This window comes from Octodon degus, unplaced genomic scaffold, assembly GCF_000260255.1.
Source record: "Octodon degus isolate 3935 unplaced genomic scaffold, OctDeg1.0 scaffold00243, whole genome shotgun sequence".
NCBI lineage: Eukaryota > Metazoa > Chordata > Mammalia > Rodentia > Octodontidae > Octodon > Octodon degus.
The window spans coordinates 696,395-713,037 of NW_004524819.1; the positions used below are offsets into that span (position 1 = coordinate 696,395).

At 37.6% G+C, this 16,643-nt stretch overlaps 1 protein-coding gene across 3 annotated transcripts in view; it reads right to left on the reverse strand.

Annotated features, from left to right (window-relative positions):
* Prrg1 (proline rich and Gla domain 1) overlaps positions 1 to 16,029 on the reverse strand; it is a 117,459-nt gene extending 101,430 nt beyond the window's left edge. The window contains exon 1 of one of the 3 annotated variants that reach the window (XM_023706153.1): positions 15,999 to 16,029. The gene's annotated coding sequence lies outside the window, so the exon portion shown is untranslated. The other 2 variants (XM_023706154.1, XM_023706155.1) reach the window with 2 other exon arrangements.
* Between the last annotated feature and the right edge of the window lie 614 nt (positions 16,030 to 16,643).

A 16,643-nucleotide genomic window follows, 5' to 3' on the forward strand; every position in this document is an offset into this window, starting at 1 on the left:
GCCCATATTCAGAAGACCAGAAGGACAGGCACTCCAAACATGAAACTACTATTACAAATTACCATCTGCAGTGCAGTAGCTTAGTTCACAGGTATCAATATATATAGTTAGTCAGGGTGAGAATCTTTCCAATTAACTGCTAGATTAAAAAACCTTCTGAAGATTCTCAAGATCATTGCCTGGCTCATCTTCTACATATAACTGTATGGCTTGACATTGTCATGTTTCCTAGCTCTTCTCCTTTCCCTCTCTTAGTTAGTTAGTCCTTGAGATCGTGCTTTCCTTTTACTTGTATTATATCTTTCTATTTGTATTTCTTCTTTTGAGTCCTTATACTAGGGAAACTATACGATATTTACACACGTGTGTCTGGCTCTCCCACACACTCTGACATACTCTTATTGAATAATCTTTGATGAACTAAATCGAACATGTTTTCAAGATTTACACAAAGACATGTGACTGTATTTCTAGAATATAAGGTAAAATGTCCTACACCAAAGTGAAGCCTAAATGAGTGAGAAATGGCATTATAGAACTTTCCATTTGATAACGATGAGACATGGCCTCACACCAGCTCCTTCCTCGCTTCCTGTTTTCCTTGTTCCAGCAATAATCACAGGCATTTTCTGTGATTTGGGGCAGGAAAGAGTCAAGCACTGTGGCTTGTATGAACCCTGTAAACTTGTCAGGATGCTACTAAGCAAAGTTGTTTTATAACACACTGAATTTTGTTTCTCTATGAAATAATAGTAGAATAATACTGATTTCAGATTTTGTTAAAGCACCAAAAGGAAACACTGTGGTACAGGGGTCAGGGGTTCAATCCCCAGGCCTGCTGTGTGGATCCTGCTCCCAGGGTGCATTGAGACAGTGATTGATGGTGCCCACCTGTAATCCCAGCTCTTGGGAGGCTGTAAACAGATGGATCACTACAAGTCCGATCTAGTAGTGAGAGCCTGAACACCCTGTAGACCCTTCCCCTTAAAAAAAAAAGGGAAACAATGAATGTTTCAGTAGGGCCCTGAGGTATTTAAATGAATGTGTAGGTGTATTGTGCAGTTTTAAATAGAATATCCTATCACTTCTTGTAAAATATCACAATTAGACGCTCCAAATAAAGGCATCCATGAAGCAGGGGTTCTATATGTGGAACATACATGCTATACACAGTGAAGAAAGCACTTGTGCCAGCTAACTGACTTCTCTCACTATTTGCTCTTGGTCCCACAGTACAATACTCTAAGGTCTGCTACTACTCCCTGAAATTAATACTGTTGTTTCTGGTCAAATAGAGTGAGTCAAATAAAACATCATGGCTCTAAAGCAACCAGTGGTGTGCTAGAATCTAAAACATCTACTCAAGACACTGCTAGACCCTAAGGCTATATAACAAGCCCAAACCAGAGCTCTCTGAGCCTTAATTCTGGCTGGCTAGCATGCATGCAACAAAATGAATTTGAATCACATTTCTTTAAATACAGATACAGAGAGACAAATAATGGATGATCATATGGAAACTAATATTCATCCATACCCAAAAGGCAAGAAGTGCATTAACTTCTGGCAGTCTTATAAAATTTATAGCTTTCAACAATACTACATGAATAGTTATCCCACATATTTTTTGAATAAGAAGGAAATACCTCTTACAAAATTCTGTTCAATATGACTAAATATAAAGAGGGAATGTTTGAGATTTCTTGCAAACATTATACAGAGAGCATTACTGAAAGTTGTTTGGAAACAATTTACACACTGTTTTAGACTAACAGAAGCAAATGAAAAAAGAAAAGCAAAACTACACACCACTGTAGTAATATAAGGTAGTAATACAGTAATGTAACCATCAGCTGAAGTCCTGTAAGGAGAGCACAGCACCATAAATTATAAATGAAATAGGTGAGACTTAGCTGAACAATGACAGTGGACATTCTCTCTGTTGAGGACTGGAAGAAGTAGAAACAATTTGTGGCCTCTTATCTAACTAGGAAAGAAATGAACAATAGGAGAAAATACAACAAACCTTGAGAGAGTTTTGTAGATATGAAGCCTCAATGATTATGACTTACTTCCTGAAATAAGAGCTATATACCAAGACTCTGTGAGGCTGAGGCAAAAGGATTGCAAGTTCAAGCCTCACCTGAGCAACCTAGCAACCCAGCAACACCCAGTCTTTTAGAAGTTAAAAATGACAGGGGGAATAGCTCAGTGCAAGGGTTTTGGGTTCAGTTCCTAGTATTCAAAAAATATATAGAAAACAGATACATGATAGAGAGATGACAGATGATAAACAGATAGGAACACTGGGATATGGCAAATCAAGGTGCAGTATAAGTTCTCAAAGTAATTCACTAAGCCATGATTACTATAGTTAATTAAGTGTTAAAATCAGGAAAAAAATTATTTTAATCCAAAAATGTGCAATTTATACTCTGAATGAGGTCAAGGGAAAATCTGAGTGTGTTCATTCTCTTTCTCTCTCTCTCTCTCTCTCTCTCTCTCTCTCTCTCTCTCTCTCTCTGGTGGAACTGGGGATTGAACTTAGGCCCTTGCACTTGCCAGGGAAGCATTTATTCTACTGAGCCATCTCCCCAGCCCTTCTCTCATTTATTACACTTGACAAAAGGAAGCAATGAGAGAGAGGGCTTCCTCACTTATCCTTTCTTATACCAGCAAGGACAAGTAGAGGTTAAATGGAAAGAAAAGAAAGGCAGAAACTTGTTTGGAGAGGGTGATGAAGACTACATTTAGCCTATCAATTTAGGGGCCTTACCTCTAGGACCAGGACTACGAATTTTCCAAAGGATTGGCTAAGGAAATCCCATGTGGCTAGAGACCTACTCATACATAGGTTGCTTCTTACCCAGAGGTCTGACTACAAAGCATTCTTCCCATTGAACAATATAGGAAGCAAAGGGAAAGGAAAGCAGATGTAGAGATGGCATAGTAAAGAGGAGAAGTTCTATTTTAGGCACCTTAAGGTAGGCGGTCATGTATATAATTCTGAACCTTCAAGAAAAAATTTCTCACAGAATACAGGTGAGGGAATTTGCTGTGTGTTCAATGAATCTGAAGTCATGGGGCCAAGAAGATGGCTCAGTAGAATAAGCGTTTGCCTGGCAAGTTCAAGGGCCTGAGTTCAATCCCCAGTTGCACCAAAAATATTAAATTAAATTAAATTAAATTTAAAAAACAACTTATAAAAAAAAAGAAGAATCTGAAGTCATGAACTGACAGCATTATTCAGACAAAGGTCAACAATCAAAACAAGAGTTCTGAGTATTAAGTGAGGAGTCAAGTGAAATGAAGCAGGTTAAACAAAAGCCTTCATTTAGAAACAGAGTTCATAATATAATATCAAGTATACTTTGAAGGATCCAAAAAGAAAAAAAAATTCATAAAAACCACATTTTCTTCACCAGAGATGAAATCTATCACTGAAATACTCATACTCAGTAATTATCATCTACTTTAATACAAGGGTGCAGTGGATACTATCATAAATTCAACCATATTCAAGTAATCTTGTCAATCCAACATGTATTTTGAACAACTGCCATACATCTACCACTCTGTTGAGCACATGGAGATCATCCATATAATTAATTGATATATCCACATTTGCTTGTTTAATAGATAATATGCACTAACCCACAGTAAACCATAAAATTGGATGTTTAAATGAATGCACAAGTGTTAAATGTGCATTTTTGTGCTAAACACATAGTTCTACCCTGTATTCCCATTGTGAAACACAATGGAAAAGCACAGCCAAAAAACCTGCTCCAAGCTCTAAGACTTTCTGAGAGAAACTCAAACCTCTAAGTGTGAGAGAAAGCTGGACTGGAATTACAGTTCTGCCATATACAAGCAGAGTAAACTTGGGTGCTTCAACTTTTTGAACTGGAGTGTACACCCCATAAGTGGGTATAAATGATGTATATACAAGGTAAGAAAAATAATGAAAATAAAATATCTCAGACATTTGTACTAATAGTGTTTAGACAAGATATCATTTCTACATCTCCTCTGAATTACTATGAAGACAACAATATGCAATGTATTATTGTAACTGTCCTACTAACCTGTTTTGAAACTGATTCACTGCTACTTTATCTTTTTTCTCATTAAAATGAATAAAAAAATTAAAAATAAAATATCTTAGACATTGCATAAGGCTTATTGTCTTTACTATTGTTGAAATTATTACTAAGGAAGATATGAGAGTTGCTTATCAATTTAGGGGTTGCAAGAATGAAGATCACATTCCTCTGGTCAGGTGGAAGAAATGTAAATAAGTGTAGGGTGCACCGATTCTAGCACTAGGCAAAGATTCTCGCATCCTGAATCCTGGTACCAGGAAAATACCAATCATAAATCAAGCAGGCCAAGACAATATATGTGTTCTGACCTCTCTTTTATGAAGCTGAGATTTTGGCATAGAACCCACCCCAAATGAAAAAGTTTAAGAATTGAAATTCAAGCTGGTTGGGTGGTGTGAGTATGCTCTCCCAGCACTTGAAAAGCTGAGGCAAGACAATTGCTACAAGTTCAAGGTCAGACTGGGCTACAAAGTGAGTTCAAGGCCAGCTTGAACTGCATAGTGAAACTGTATCACAAAGACAAAAAAACCACAAAATTCAAATGATGAACTCAAATAGAAAAAAGTATCTAAGAAATATTAGGCACACACAGTTCAGCAGGTTTAGGTATATGCAACCTTCGACAAAGTAAACGATTTGGTCTGTTGCGGTAGATGGAGCTCTCCAAGACCATTGGGAATGGTAGTGCCTAAAAGACAGAGGTTTTCACTATCTGGGAATAGGGAGATTTACATTAAGAATGGGCAATAAATTTGCCAGAGGAAGGTCAACTAAAGATACAACTATGCAGTGCTAGGATAAATGTAATCTGCACCAAAACAACAATTGAAATGGAGTACTCAAAATTTTGCAAAGGTCAATTCTATAAAACTGAGTGAACATTCATAATTTAGATAATGAGACACAAAAAGACGCTACTGATAAATATGATTATCACTTGAATTTTAAAATAGTTTAAATTTTAAAGACTAGTCATTTTATAGTATCGTTTTTATATAATATACCAAAAACACTTGTATTTTCAGACTTGTGAATCTAAAGTAAGACAATTCTTTTTTACTTCTCTGACAAGATTTTCATGAAAAAGCAAGGGAAAAATGATTGAAATACAGTACAAAATTAGATATTAAAATAAATATGTCCTTGCCAAAATAATTATTCTGGTCCCATAAATAATATTAATACTGGAAAAGAAATTTGAAATATAGTCCATTAGCTTTTTGCAGTGATAGCAAATATTAAAACCAGACTTACATTTCTGACTTTTCCTGCTTTCCCCCTAAAGCAAATATGAGTGGATTACTGTGGCAAATTACTCACATAGTTTTTTTTTTAACAAAGTCAGAATGCATTATATTAGAAACCAAACCACAAAGAACAGGCACACTAGAGATAAATTGGAGGAGACTCACAAAACAAAGCGCTTTACATAAAAAGGCTATGTCACTGAAAAATGAGGCATTTGGTTAACTGGGACTCTGAAATATACCAATCTTCAAAGATGTTGTCTTGAAAGGAGACACAGAAGAGAGCAAACTTACCCTAATTTAAGGATTTACACATATTTCTAAAGATATCCTAGGTTCTAAATTCTGAGACACAGAAAGTTTTTCTAAGGGTTCAAATTGTTACTTTAATTCTGACCCAGTTAATTGTCAAGCCTTTTAAGAAGATAAATGTTATCAAAAATTCATCACCCATATTTGAAGAAGCTTAAAATTAACTATAACAATTATTATCACACAAATAATGAAAAAGCAAAGCATCTAGGAGCATTTTTAGGAGCTGTGCTCACCTCAACCTGAACTTCTTTGATTCTCATTTCATTATGCCCAATAACACTGTATTTATATATATTCTAACTTGTAAAACATAAAGTAGCGAACACACTAATTATATACCAAAGGTATTCAGTAAATGCTGAATTAAAGTTTAACATATGTAAACTCACTTTCATAGGAGATGCTTCAAGTCTACCTGCAATGCCAGTGTTACTTCTAATGTCTTCAAGGTTTTCAGGACTAAGAAGTCACTTTCCTATGAAATTGTGAGAGAGATGTTGAAATAAAACAAGACTGTCTTCAAAACCCTGAATAGGAAGGCTGGCCAATGAGCTCTGCGGACTAAAGCGACTACTTAAAACAGGCGCAGGAACCGAGTTCAATCCCTTGCATGCTGTGCCGTCAGTGCCAGACCCCGTCCCTGCCCACCAGGTGTACTGAGACAGTGATTGAGACTGGACGTGGTGGCACGTGCCTGTAATCCCAGTGCTTGGGAGGCTGAAAACAGGAGAATCACTACGAGTCCGATCTACGTAGTGAAACCCTGTAGACCCTGTACTAAAATACGTTGAAAAAGAAAAAGAAACAAAAATGAAACAAAACCCTGAATAGGAAAATTTTTTTTTTAAAAAGGACAAGGAGCTAATATCTGCTATAAATGCCCTAAAATAAAGCTTTATATATTGCCTATGACTGCGATTCTAACGCATATGCAAGTCAACAACCACACAGCTGCACACAATTGTACTAGTGTTTTCTTTTCAACTTTTCCTTACTTTCAAATAACCTTACTATATAAAGATAGCAAAATGTCATTTATAAAAATACATCATGAGCAAATTTCCAGAACTATTACATCATTCAAACACCCCAGGGGCTGGGGAGATGGCTCAGTAGAATAAGCACTTCCCTGGCAAGCGCAAGCACCTGAGTTCAATCCCTGGTTCCGGAAACAAACAAACAAACAAACAAACAAAACAGCCCTATTACTACACTGATGAAAATACGTACTTTAATCGGAAGTAAGTCATCTCCTTCTAGCTCCCAATCCTGGCAACAAAATACTTGACGAGTAACTAAGGATCTGTCTCCCAATTCTTTCCATCTCCACGTAAAAACTCTGTACACAGATTCACAGTTAAACATTTGAAAGTACAGTGAAGTAATGCTTTATTATAACTCCAAACACTGGCTGTGGAAGACCATTATTAGTATCTCCTGGAAACCTGCTAAAAGGCTGAATCTCAGGGGCCTCTCTGAACATCCTGATTCTGACTCTGCATTTTAGCAAGATATTTTGGTGATTGATTTGCACAGTAACGTGTATCAAGAATCCCATCCCACTAGTAGATGTATCCGTGATGCCATGTCATACTGAATAAATATATATGTCTATGTGTGTATGAATTATAACAGTAGTATAAAATAAAAGACAGAAATTAGGAATAAATTACAAGGTCCTTGCACAAACTATAGGTGGTACTCTGTCACATGAAAATGGACTTTACATTGCCACAAATGTGCATTGCAGAGGCTAGAGAGATAGCTCAGTGGTCTAAGCACCTGCCTGACAAGCACGAGAACCCAGGTTCAATGCCCGATACCGTATGCCATGCCCCCATGCAAGCCACTGAAACTGGGCCTGCTGGCTCATGCCTGTAATCCCAGCACTGGGAAGACTGAGACAAGAGGATCACTACAAGTCCAAGCTACACAGAAAGACCCTGTACCAAATAAATAAATGAATCTTAAAAAAAAATTTTAAATGTGTATTGCAAACCAACTACTTTAATTTTTAAAAACATAATTGATATACCAAAAATGGATAGAAAATGCAGTTATGTTATGTTTTGTTTTCATCACTATAGCAAATACTTGATATTATCATAGTAAAAAGGAAACATTTCTTTTGGCTTACAGTTTTGGAGATTTTAATCTATGATCAGCTGGTCCCATTGCTCTTGGCCTCTGGCAAGGCAGCACATCATGGTGGAAGCACGTAGTAGAGCAAAGCTCCACATCTCGTGACTTGGAAATGAAAAGAGGTAAATGAAAGGGACAAAGTCCTATTATCCTCTTCAAGGGCACATTCCTAATGATCTCAGCTGCACTAAACCACATCTCTTAAAGGTCCACCATCTTCCAACAGCTCCATACTAGGGACCAATCCTTTACCACGTGGGCATCTTGGGAAAGATCCAAACTACTGTGCATAGAAAATGCTCAAATAAAGCCACAAAAGACAGAGAAAGTGTGCAAGCCAAAGCCGGGAAAAAAGAATAAACTAACACATAGAAAACAATAACAGGTACAATATATATTCAAATAAGTAAATGTTTGCTTTAAATGTCAACCAACTATGCAACAATTAAAAGATTGTCAGAATTGATTCAAAAACAAAACCTAATTGTATGTTGTCTAGAAACTCATTTTATTTTTTTCCGTGGTACTGGGGATTGAACTCAGGACCTTGCACTTGCCAGCCAAGTGCTTATTCTACTGAGCCATCTCCCTGGCCAAGAAACCCATTTTAACTATAAAAACACTTAATAGTAAAATTAAAGATTTGGGAAAGATAAACCATGATGATACTAATAAAAAGCAAAATTAGCTATATTCATTTCATTTACAGCCTTCAGAAAAATGAAAATTACCTCAGATAAAAAGGGTAGTACATCATGGTAAAGGATATAATAATCTTTAATATGTATGCATCTAATAGCAGTGCCAAAATAGATGATGCATAAAAGTGATATAAGTGCAAGGACAAACAGGTAAATCCATTACGCCAACTGGGAATGTTTTCATTTCTCTAGCAGAAATGGGGGAGACCCAGCAGAAAGCAATTCAGTGAAGGCACAACTAAGCTCAAAAGCATCTTCAAGACCAATTGGGTATTATTGATATTTAAGATGATTTATGCAATGGCAGATTATATATTCCCCTGAAGCACACAAGGAATATTTACCAAGATAGATCACATTCTGGGACATAAGACACATCATCTTAACAAATTTAATGAATACAAGTCAGGCACTTTCTGCTTCCAGATCATGATGGATTGAAATAGAATCAATTATCAGAAGGCAGCCAGAATTCTTTCAAGTATGTGGAGATTAAGCAAGATACTTTAAGTAATATGTAGGTCAAAGATGAAATGTCTTTTCTTTTTATTTGTGGCGGAACTGGGGATTGAACTCAGACCCTCGTGCTTGCCAAGGAAGCGCTTATTCTACTGAGCCATCTCCCTGGTCTAAAAATAAAATCTCAAGAGTAATTTTTAAATACTTTAAATTAAATGAAAAAATTATCAAAATTTATGGAATGCATCAAAAGTAGTATGTAAAAGGAAATTTATAAGTTGAATGAATCCATTTATCACACAAAATCACTAAAATCTATGAGGCCAGCACTACCCTAAAACCAAACCCAGACCAAAAAAAAAATCAGAAATTCAATCCAACAAAATACATAAGGAGGGTCAACCAGATGGCTCAGCAGCCTGCTTAAAGCAGAATGCAGCAACCAGGGTTTAACCCTCGGCAGGCTGTGCCAGCACCACCAACAGGGCATGCTGAAACAGCTATTGAGACTGGGTGTGGTCGTGCACGCCTGTAATCCCAGCACTTAGGAGGCTGAAAACAGGAGAATCACTACAAGTCTGATCTACCCTGTACACCCTGTAGACCCTGCCCTAAATTCATAAAATAAAAAAAAGAAAGAAAAAATACGTAAAGAATTACACAGACCTACATGGCATCTTAAACAAGGCAAAGTACAGAAAGTGGAAGGATCAATGATTTCTAGGGGATGGGGGGAGGAAGAGATGAACAGATAGAGAACAGAGAATTTTTAAGACAGTGAAACTATTTTGCATGGTACTATAATAATGGATATAAATTATGATACATTTTCCAAACCCACATTGTTCACACTAAGAGTAAACCCTGATGTAAACAATGAACTGATAATGATGCCTCAGTGTAGGTATACAGAGATTAACACTTGTACCCTGTGACACAGTGTTCTGACAGGGCTTGAAGTTGTTTGTGTGTGAGAAGGGGGGTGGTGTATCAGAATTCTACTCTCTCTGTAATCTTCCTGTTAGTCTAAAGCTGCCATAAAATAAACTTTATTAGTTTTTCGAAGAAATTACTTCTTCCCTTCCCTTACAAATATTTGATTATTTCCTTTTAATGCTATCTGGATATGAAATAACCATCTTAAACTCAACAAAACCTGTACTTAATTATTTTTTATTTTTACATTTTGGCCAAAGAGTATTTTATTTTATTTTTCTAAAGAGAATAGAAAATATTTAAAAAATTGGAATGGTAGAGAATTCTGATTCTAAAAGGTGTAGCTTTTTTTAACCAATTTGCATGCTTCTATATGATGATCTAAACAACTAGTTGAAGACATTATGCAATGTAACAACCATTATAGAATTCCTGTTATTTTTAATTGATTCAAAAACAAAACCCAATTGTATGTTGTTTAGAAACTCAAAATAACAAAATAACAGGAATTCTACAATGGTTGTTACATTACATGATGTTGTCTTCAACTAGTTGTTTAGATCACCATATAGAAGCATGCAAATTGGTAAAGAAAAAAAGTGACACTTTGTTAAATAACTACTTCATTCCTTCAGTTGCTTAACTGAAAATCAATGACATCATCCTGAACTGCCTTCTGCTACACTCCACTTCCAAATCATTAGGAAATCTGATCACTAATCCTCACCACCAGCATTACACTACCTCCATGCAGTCCTCCATTAACTCTCTTCTAACTGGTCTCTCTCCTGTACTTGCAATCTACTGTCCATGCAGCACCTAGTTAGATTTGTGTCAACTGGAAACCAGCTAAGACTACCCCCTCTCTCTAAAGCTGCTAATGGCTATAATTTCTTCCTTCAGTGTCTTTCCAAAATAAGTACAACAGCTCTATGGGTTTTCTCACCTTCCCATACTCCTTCTTGCTTACCTGACCTCATGCTTTATTATTCACCCCATGCTACTCTGGCCACAAGGACTGTTTTGTTACTCTAAGCAAATAGTATCAAAAATGTCCTACCTCATTAACTTTGTGCTTGCTGTTCTATCTGACTAGAAACTCTTCTTCTAAATAAATGATCTCATGTCCTATAGGTCTGTATTGACAGTGAGGTCTTCCCTGTACCCCACTGTGAAACATGCTCCATTCAATTACATATTCATACTTATAGGGGCTCCCCTAGACCAATTCTCTGCTTTGTACTTCTCCAGAAATATACAATACTATATAATCTACTATATTTGTACAATACATATGACTCTGTATGAGTGTGTGTGTGTGTGTGTGTGTGTAGTTAGGCATCACTTAACAGTGGGTTATATTTTGAGAAATGTATCTTTAGTCAATTTTGTCAGTAGGCATGCATAACATAGTGTACTTACAGAAGCTTACATAATATAGGTCAGTCACTCAACATTGCCAATTGATACAGTCAAGAATACAGGAAGCACAAGGTGTATAAGTTTGCTGACCAAGTAACCCAGCATACAGTTTTACAGTTATTTTTTTCTAAGTTGAAGTGGTATAATCTAAAAAATGATTAAAAGTACATTATGATAAATAAAATAAACCTGTAACATTTTCACATATTATTAGTAAGTGCCAGGTAATGTGTATTATTGTATGTGTTACACTTTCACACAACTGGCAATGAAATAGGCATGTTTACGCAAGCGTCACTACAAACATTTGAATAATACATGTGCCGTGATGCTATGATGTATACTATATCTCTATATAATAGGAACTTTTCAGCTCCATTGAAATCTAATGGGAGCACTGTCATGTGTTTGGCCTGTCATAGCACAAAACATCATTAATGTGATGTGGCACACATCACATATGTGGGACAGGAATGTATATAAATGATTGTATGCATCTTATATTTCCTTTTTCCTGCCACCATCAAATAAGAGATAAGCTACTGGATAGCAGAAATTTTGAAGCACACACACACAAAAAAAAGTAAGGGACCGGAGAGATGGCTCAGTAGAATAAGCGCTTCACTGGCAAGAACAAGGGTCTGAGTTCAATCCCCGGTTCCAAAAAAAAAAAAAAAAAAAAAAGAAAGAAAGAAAGAAAGAAAGAAAGAAAGAAAGAAAGAAAGAAATTTCAAAGTACAATTGCTCTATGCAGCATTATATTCTCAATGCTTATAATATTCCTAGGCAACTGACAGGCATACAAATACTAGTTAACTAAATGAATAAAGACATATAAATACTTACAATATAGCAGCTAGGCATCAAGGGCTGTGAAATAACAGTAAAACACAGCATGTCTACACTTAACTTTTACATACGAAACTTTCTAAACAGGAAAGAATCTAGAAAAACTCAGTTATACAGCTATTTCAGTGAAGTAGAATAGCTGAAATGATTCACTTTCTGCTAGCATCATTAGAGTTGAAAAAATTCATTCTAATTAGAATTCAGAGACTACTTAAATTCCCCCTAAAGAACAGTAGTGTGCAAACAAACCTCAGCTCAAGAGATTTGCTTCAGCTTTCCTTACCTCTACCTTTAGATATTTTTCCCTTATTCTTTTCTTTTCTTTGGGGGACTATAGTTCTACTCTGCCCTGCTTTTCTTCTTCAGTTCTCTATTCCATCAATTATGTCTGCCAAGCAATAATTATACCTTTTATAACTCCCATTTTCTACTAAGATTTTCACTTCTCAGACACTCCCATTTTCTTGATTTCTTAAAATCTTCAAACTTTAGTCTTCTCTTCCCTTGCCCTTTGGGCAACAATTTATCGATGAAACAGTTGTTTTCACTACCTCCATATCCTGACCACCACCACTAAAGAATTGTTTCTGAAGCAACTTTTTATGTTAAAAATCTGGAACATTGTCATGCCCAGATTATACAACCTGAAATCCTGATTTGGTGGGATTCTCTTGGGATATGGGGACTAAATATAAGTATGTTAGTTTAACCAGTTCCCTAAGAGAGCCTAACATAACTAACCAGTTCCCTAAGACAGCCTAACATATACACCAAAGAACCATTACCTCAATACTTTTTTTCTGGTCATAATATTGATATAATCCACCAAACAAGAAGCATAATTAAATCAACCCTGCACCAAAACCAGAAAGAAAACCACCTGGTCATCAAATCCAAGTGTTTTCTCTCCACTCTTTACAGGATATGACACTACTAGCTTTAAGTACACTCTGTCCTTAAATTCAGAATTAGAGGAAAAAACAAAAAATTGAGGAAGAAGTCTAAGGTGAGGAAAGTTCTAAGAGTAAAGATAGAATTACTATGGATCAGTTTGGAATTTTTTTCAGAAAGTGGGTTTGTAGACAACAGGAGATATAGAACTTTAAAAAACTTCAGGATTCTAGTCATCTTACATGTGCATAAAATTTTATTTGTGAAAATTGAGTACTAACTTGAACTGTTTGGGACGGACAATGGTTAACATTATTTAAAAATGTGACATGGACAAAAATCACCTCTCCATTTAGGCAGACAAGGGAAAAATTATGTGAGGGAAGAAAAAGAGAGATTACTAATAACTATGATAGGTTCTCTGCAATTACAGAAACCTGGACTAAATAGTAGTTCCAACTCATTTTTATACTAAAGAATCAATTCCATTCTTTTACAAAATGAGTAATCATTTGCTCATGAGATTCTTTCTAGTGGACGTCTATTCAGGAAATGAAAACTGGGGGTGTGGATGAGAAGACTCAGTGAACCTGATGAGGAGCTATTGGAAGTTAATTCCTCTTACAAGCCAAGGTCACTGGAAGATCAGTTATACTAGTGAAGCTAAAAGAGAAGTCAAAGATAAAGTCTCAGAAATGATCAGACAAAGCCTATCATATCAGGAAATCCTATAATGCTAAGAAACCCATTAGCCAAAGGCTCAAACTTCCTTGAAATTTAGGACTGTAATACAACTAATTAAATTATAGCTCTGTTTAGTTATATTAGCCTTCAAAGAATAGCACCTGGTAAAGTGTATTTATTTGCAGTAGTTGGTAAATTCCACCAGTAACCTATTTATGTCTTCCTACAGATGGTGAATTTTCTGTTTCATGTTGATTTGTTTTTTACTAGAATTTCTATCATAAGTGATACTTTTTAAAACTTGGTCATTTTATGACTCTTATTTTCCCTTTATCTGCAAGGTTTAGCATCTCTTTTGTAAGGATAAACTATGACAAATACATAGGATATAGTTCTGTACTTACTCCTCCATATCGGAATAATGTTGCTCAAAAAATAAATACAACTTCAGGGGCCTGAATTTCTTCTATTATCCTATGAACTTTATGCAAAATGAACTATCTTTCTATCAGCATTTATTCAACTCTAATCACATGCAAGGAAACCTTGGTTGTTGGTGTGACACAGCAGACTGAGAGGCTCTAGTAGCAAAAAAGAGATAAAGTCAATGGTATCAATTTAATAGGAACGGAGATGATTAATTTGGAGTGGCCAAGTTTTTCCAAGATTTGAAGAAAACTGAATCCTGAATGATGGATAGGAGTTTATTAGGCACTAGAAGAGGTAATGTTACCACCTAAAGGCTTAAAATAACAGGAAGGAAAAAAATAGTAAAATAACAATAAAACAAAAAGAAATTCTATTTCCTTCATATCTGAAGTGGAACAATGATATGTTTAAATATACTTCAGATCTGAAAGTAAATGTTTATAAAACAGGATTCACAATTAAGGGAAAGGGGTGGAGGAGGAGGAAGTTCAATTTGCTTTTTTTTGGTATTAAGTTAAAATAATGAGCAAAAATATCAACATCTATGCTTAGTAACACATATCACGTTTTACAAAAGATTTTAAATTGCAAATGAAAGCCTATGAACCCTTATTTAATATAATTATTTGCTCTAGTGTTTTGTCTCCCTAATGTCATTTTCAAAGCTTCTAAAGTGAGTGCCCAAGATCTTGGCTGCATGCCCTCAGTAATACACTCTTGATTGAAATAGTCCTCTAACTAACTTTTCAGTAACCCTAAATTGTGCACCCTCACATCCTTCAGTCTGGCTGTACCTGACTCTCAAGAGGGAATAATTTAACTCTAAGTTGTGTCTCTTCACCTCTTCATGCATTTATTCAACTATTTCTCTTCAAATTTTATTTTATTTTCTATTTTCTAAGGAACTAGTTGAAACAGTATGGGTACAATCACAAAACCAACAGTCATAGCTAGACCGCGCGCAGGCGCGCGCGCGGGGGCACGCACACATACACACACACACACACACACACACACACACACACACACACACCCTCTCTGGGCCGTTTCACCACTGATCAAAAGCAGCAGACCAGGAAGAAGGAAAAAGCTGAAGCAGGAAGGTTGTTCCCTTCCTTTCACTCCCCCACACTCCCTCCAGCCCACTCCCGCCAGATCCAGTCCCGAAGGGCCGCATCCTGACTTCGCAAGCACCCCACACCCACACCCACACATCCGCCCCCGATGCCACCCGACACAGCCTCCAAAACAGTTACAGCCTTTGTTAAAATGTTCTCAAGCACAATGGACCAGAAGAGGGACACATTCCCGGGGGCGGGGTAAAAGAAAGTCACACAAAGGCCACACCCTCCTTGGCAATAACCCAGGCCAACAGCCCACCTCCACTAAAACCTCTCCCCAGCCTCAGGGAACTTTCCGGCAACTCTGCACTATGAAGGCAGAGCAGGGCAAAGGAATGAGCCGGGGACCTCGCTCAGGGGCAGGAAGCACGGGGACTGAACTTAAGCTGGGACACCTTCCAGCTCCCTTGGCTAGTCTCCCAGCCCTGCCAAGCCTGTGTGCAGACTTCTAGCCCTTGGAACTCTTTCCTTCTTTTTCGCATACACACCCTTGCCTACTCCCGCCACCAGGCACTCTTCTCCGCACGCTGCCCTGACAGGACATCCTCAGACAGGGCCCCCACCAAGGCAACCGCATGTCTAGTCAGTTTCTCCTCACCAGACGGAAGGCACTCACACTCCGATTCTTCCCGGAGCTTCAGCTCAGAACACGTTCCCCCAGTCGTTCCCCCAGGGCTGCACTTCCAACGCACTTACCACCGGTCCTTCTCCGCTACTCCGCGCTCTGCGAGCCACACAGGGCGCCTGCGCGCTCCCACAACCGCTGAGCTTAGCGGGATCCAGAAGCCTGGAGCCGCCTGGAAGGGAGGTAGAAAGCCAGAGGTTGGACTGGGGCGGGGTTAGGAAAGAGAGGGAGGGGCTAGGAAGAGTGGTAAAGGAGGGGCGGGGCCAGGCTGAGTGGGAAAAGGAAGAGTGGAGTTGGCCGCCTCTACTGCCTCTGCAGGGAAGACCAACTGCCTGTGCATCTGGCTGGAACGCTTGCCCTCTTGATGCCTATTTATAACAATGACAGGAAAGTCCAGGAAGCCCCTCTGTAAACTCCCACACCTAACCTACAGCAAATTTAGTTTGGCAAACAGCCAGTCAGCCTTTGGGCCGCCACGCTTCTCCCTCAAGCCACTGAGTCCCCACCAACTTTTCGCCTTTTCATCTCAAATTGTGCCTACCTCAACACACATATTTTTCCTCTGCCATTTCTCATGGAGATAAGTGTTCAACCCGTGTGTGTGTGTGTGTGTGTGTGTGTGTGTGTGTGTAGAAGGACATTTCTCATCCACAGTGCTGACACAGGTCACTACCCAGCCCAGACTCTGATTGCTGACTATTAAATGAGGTCATCTT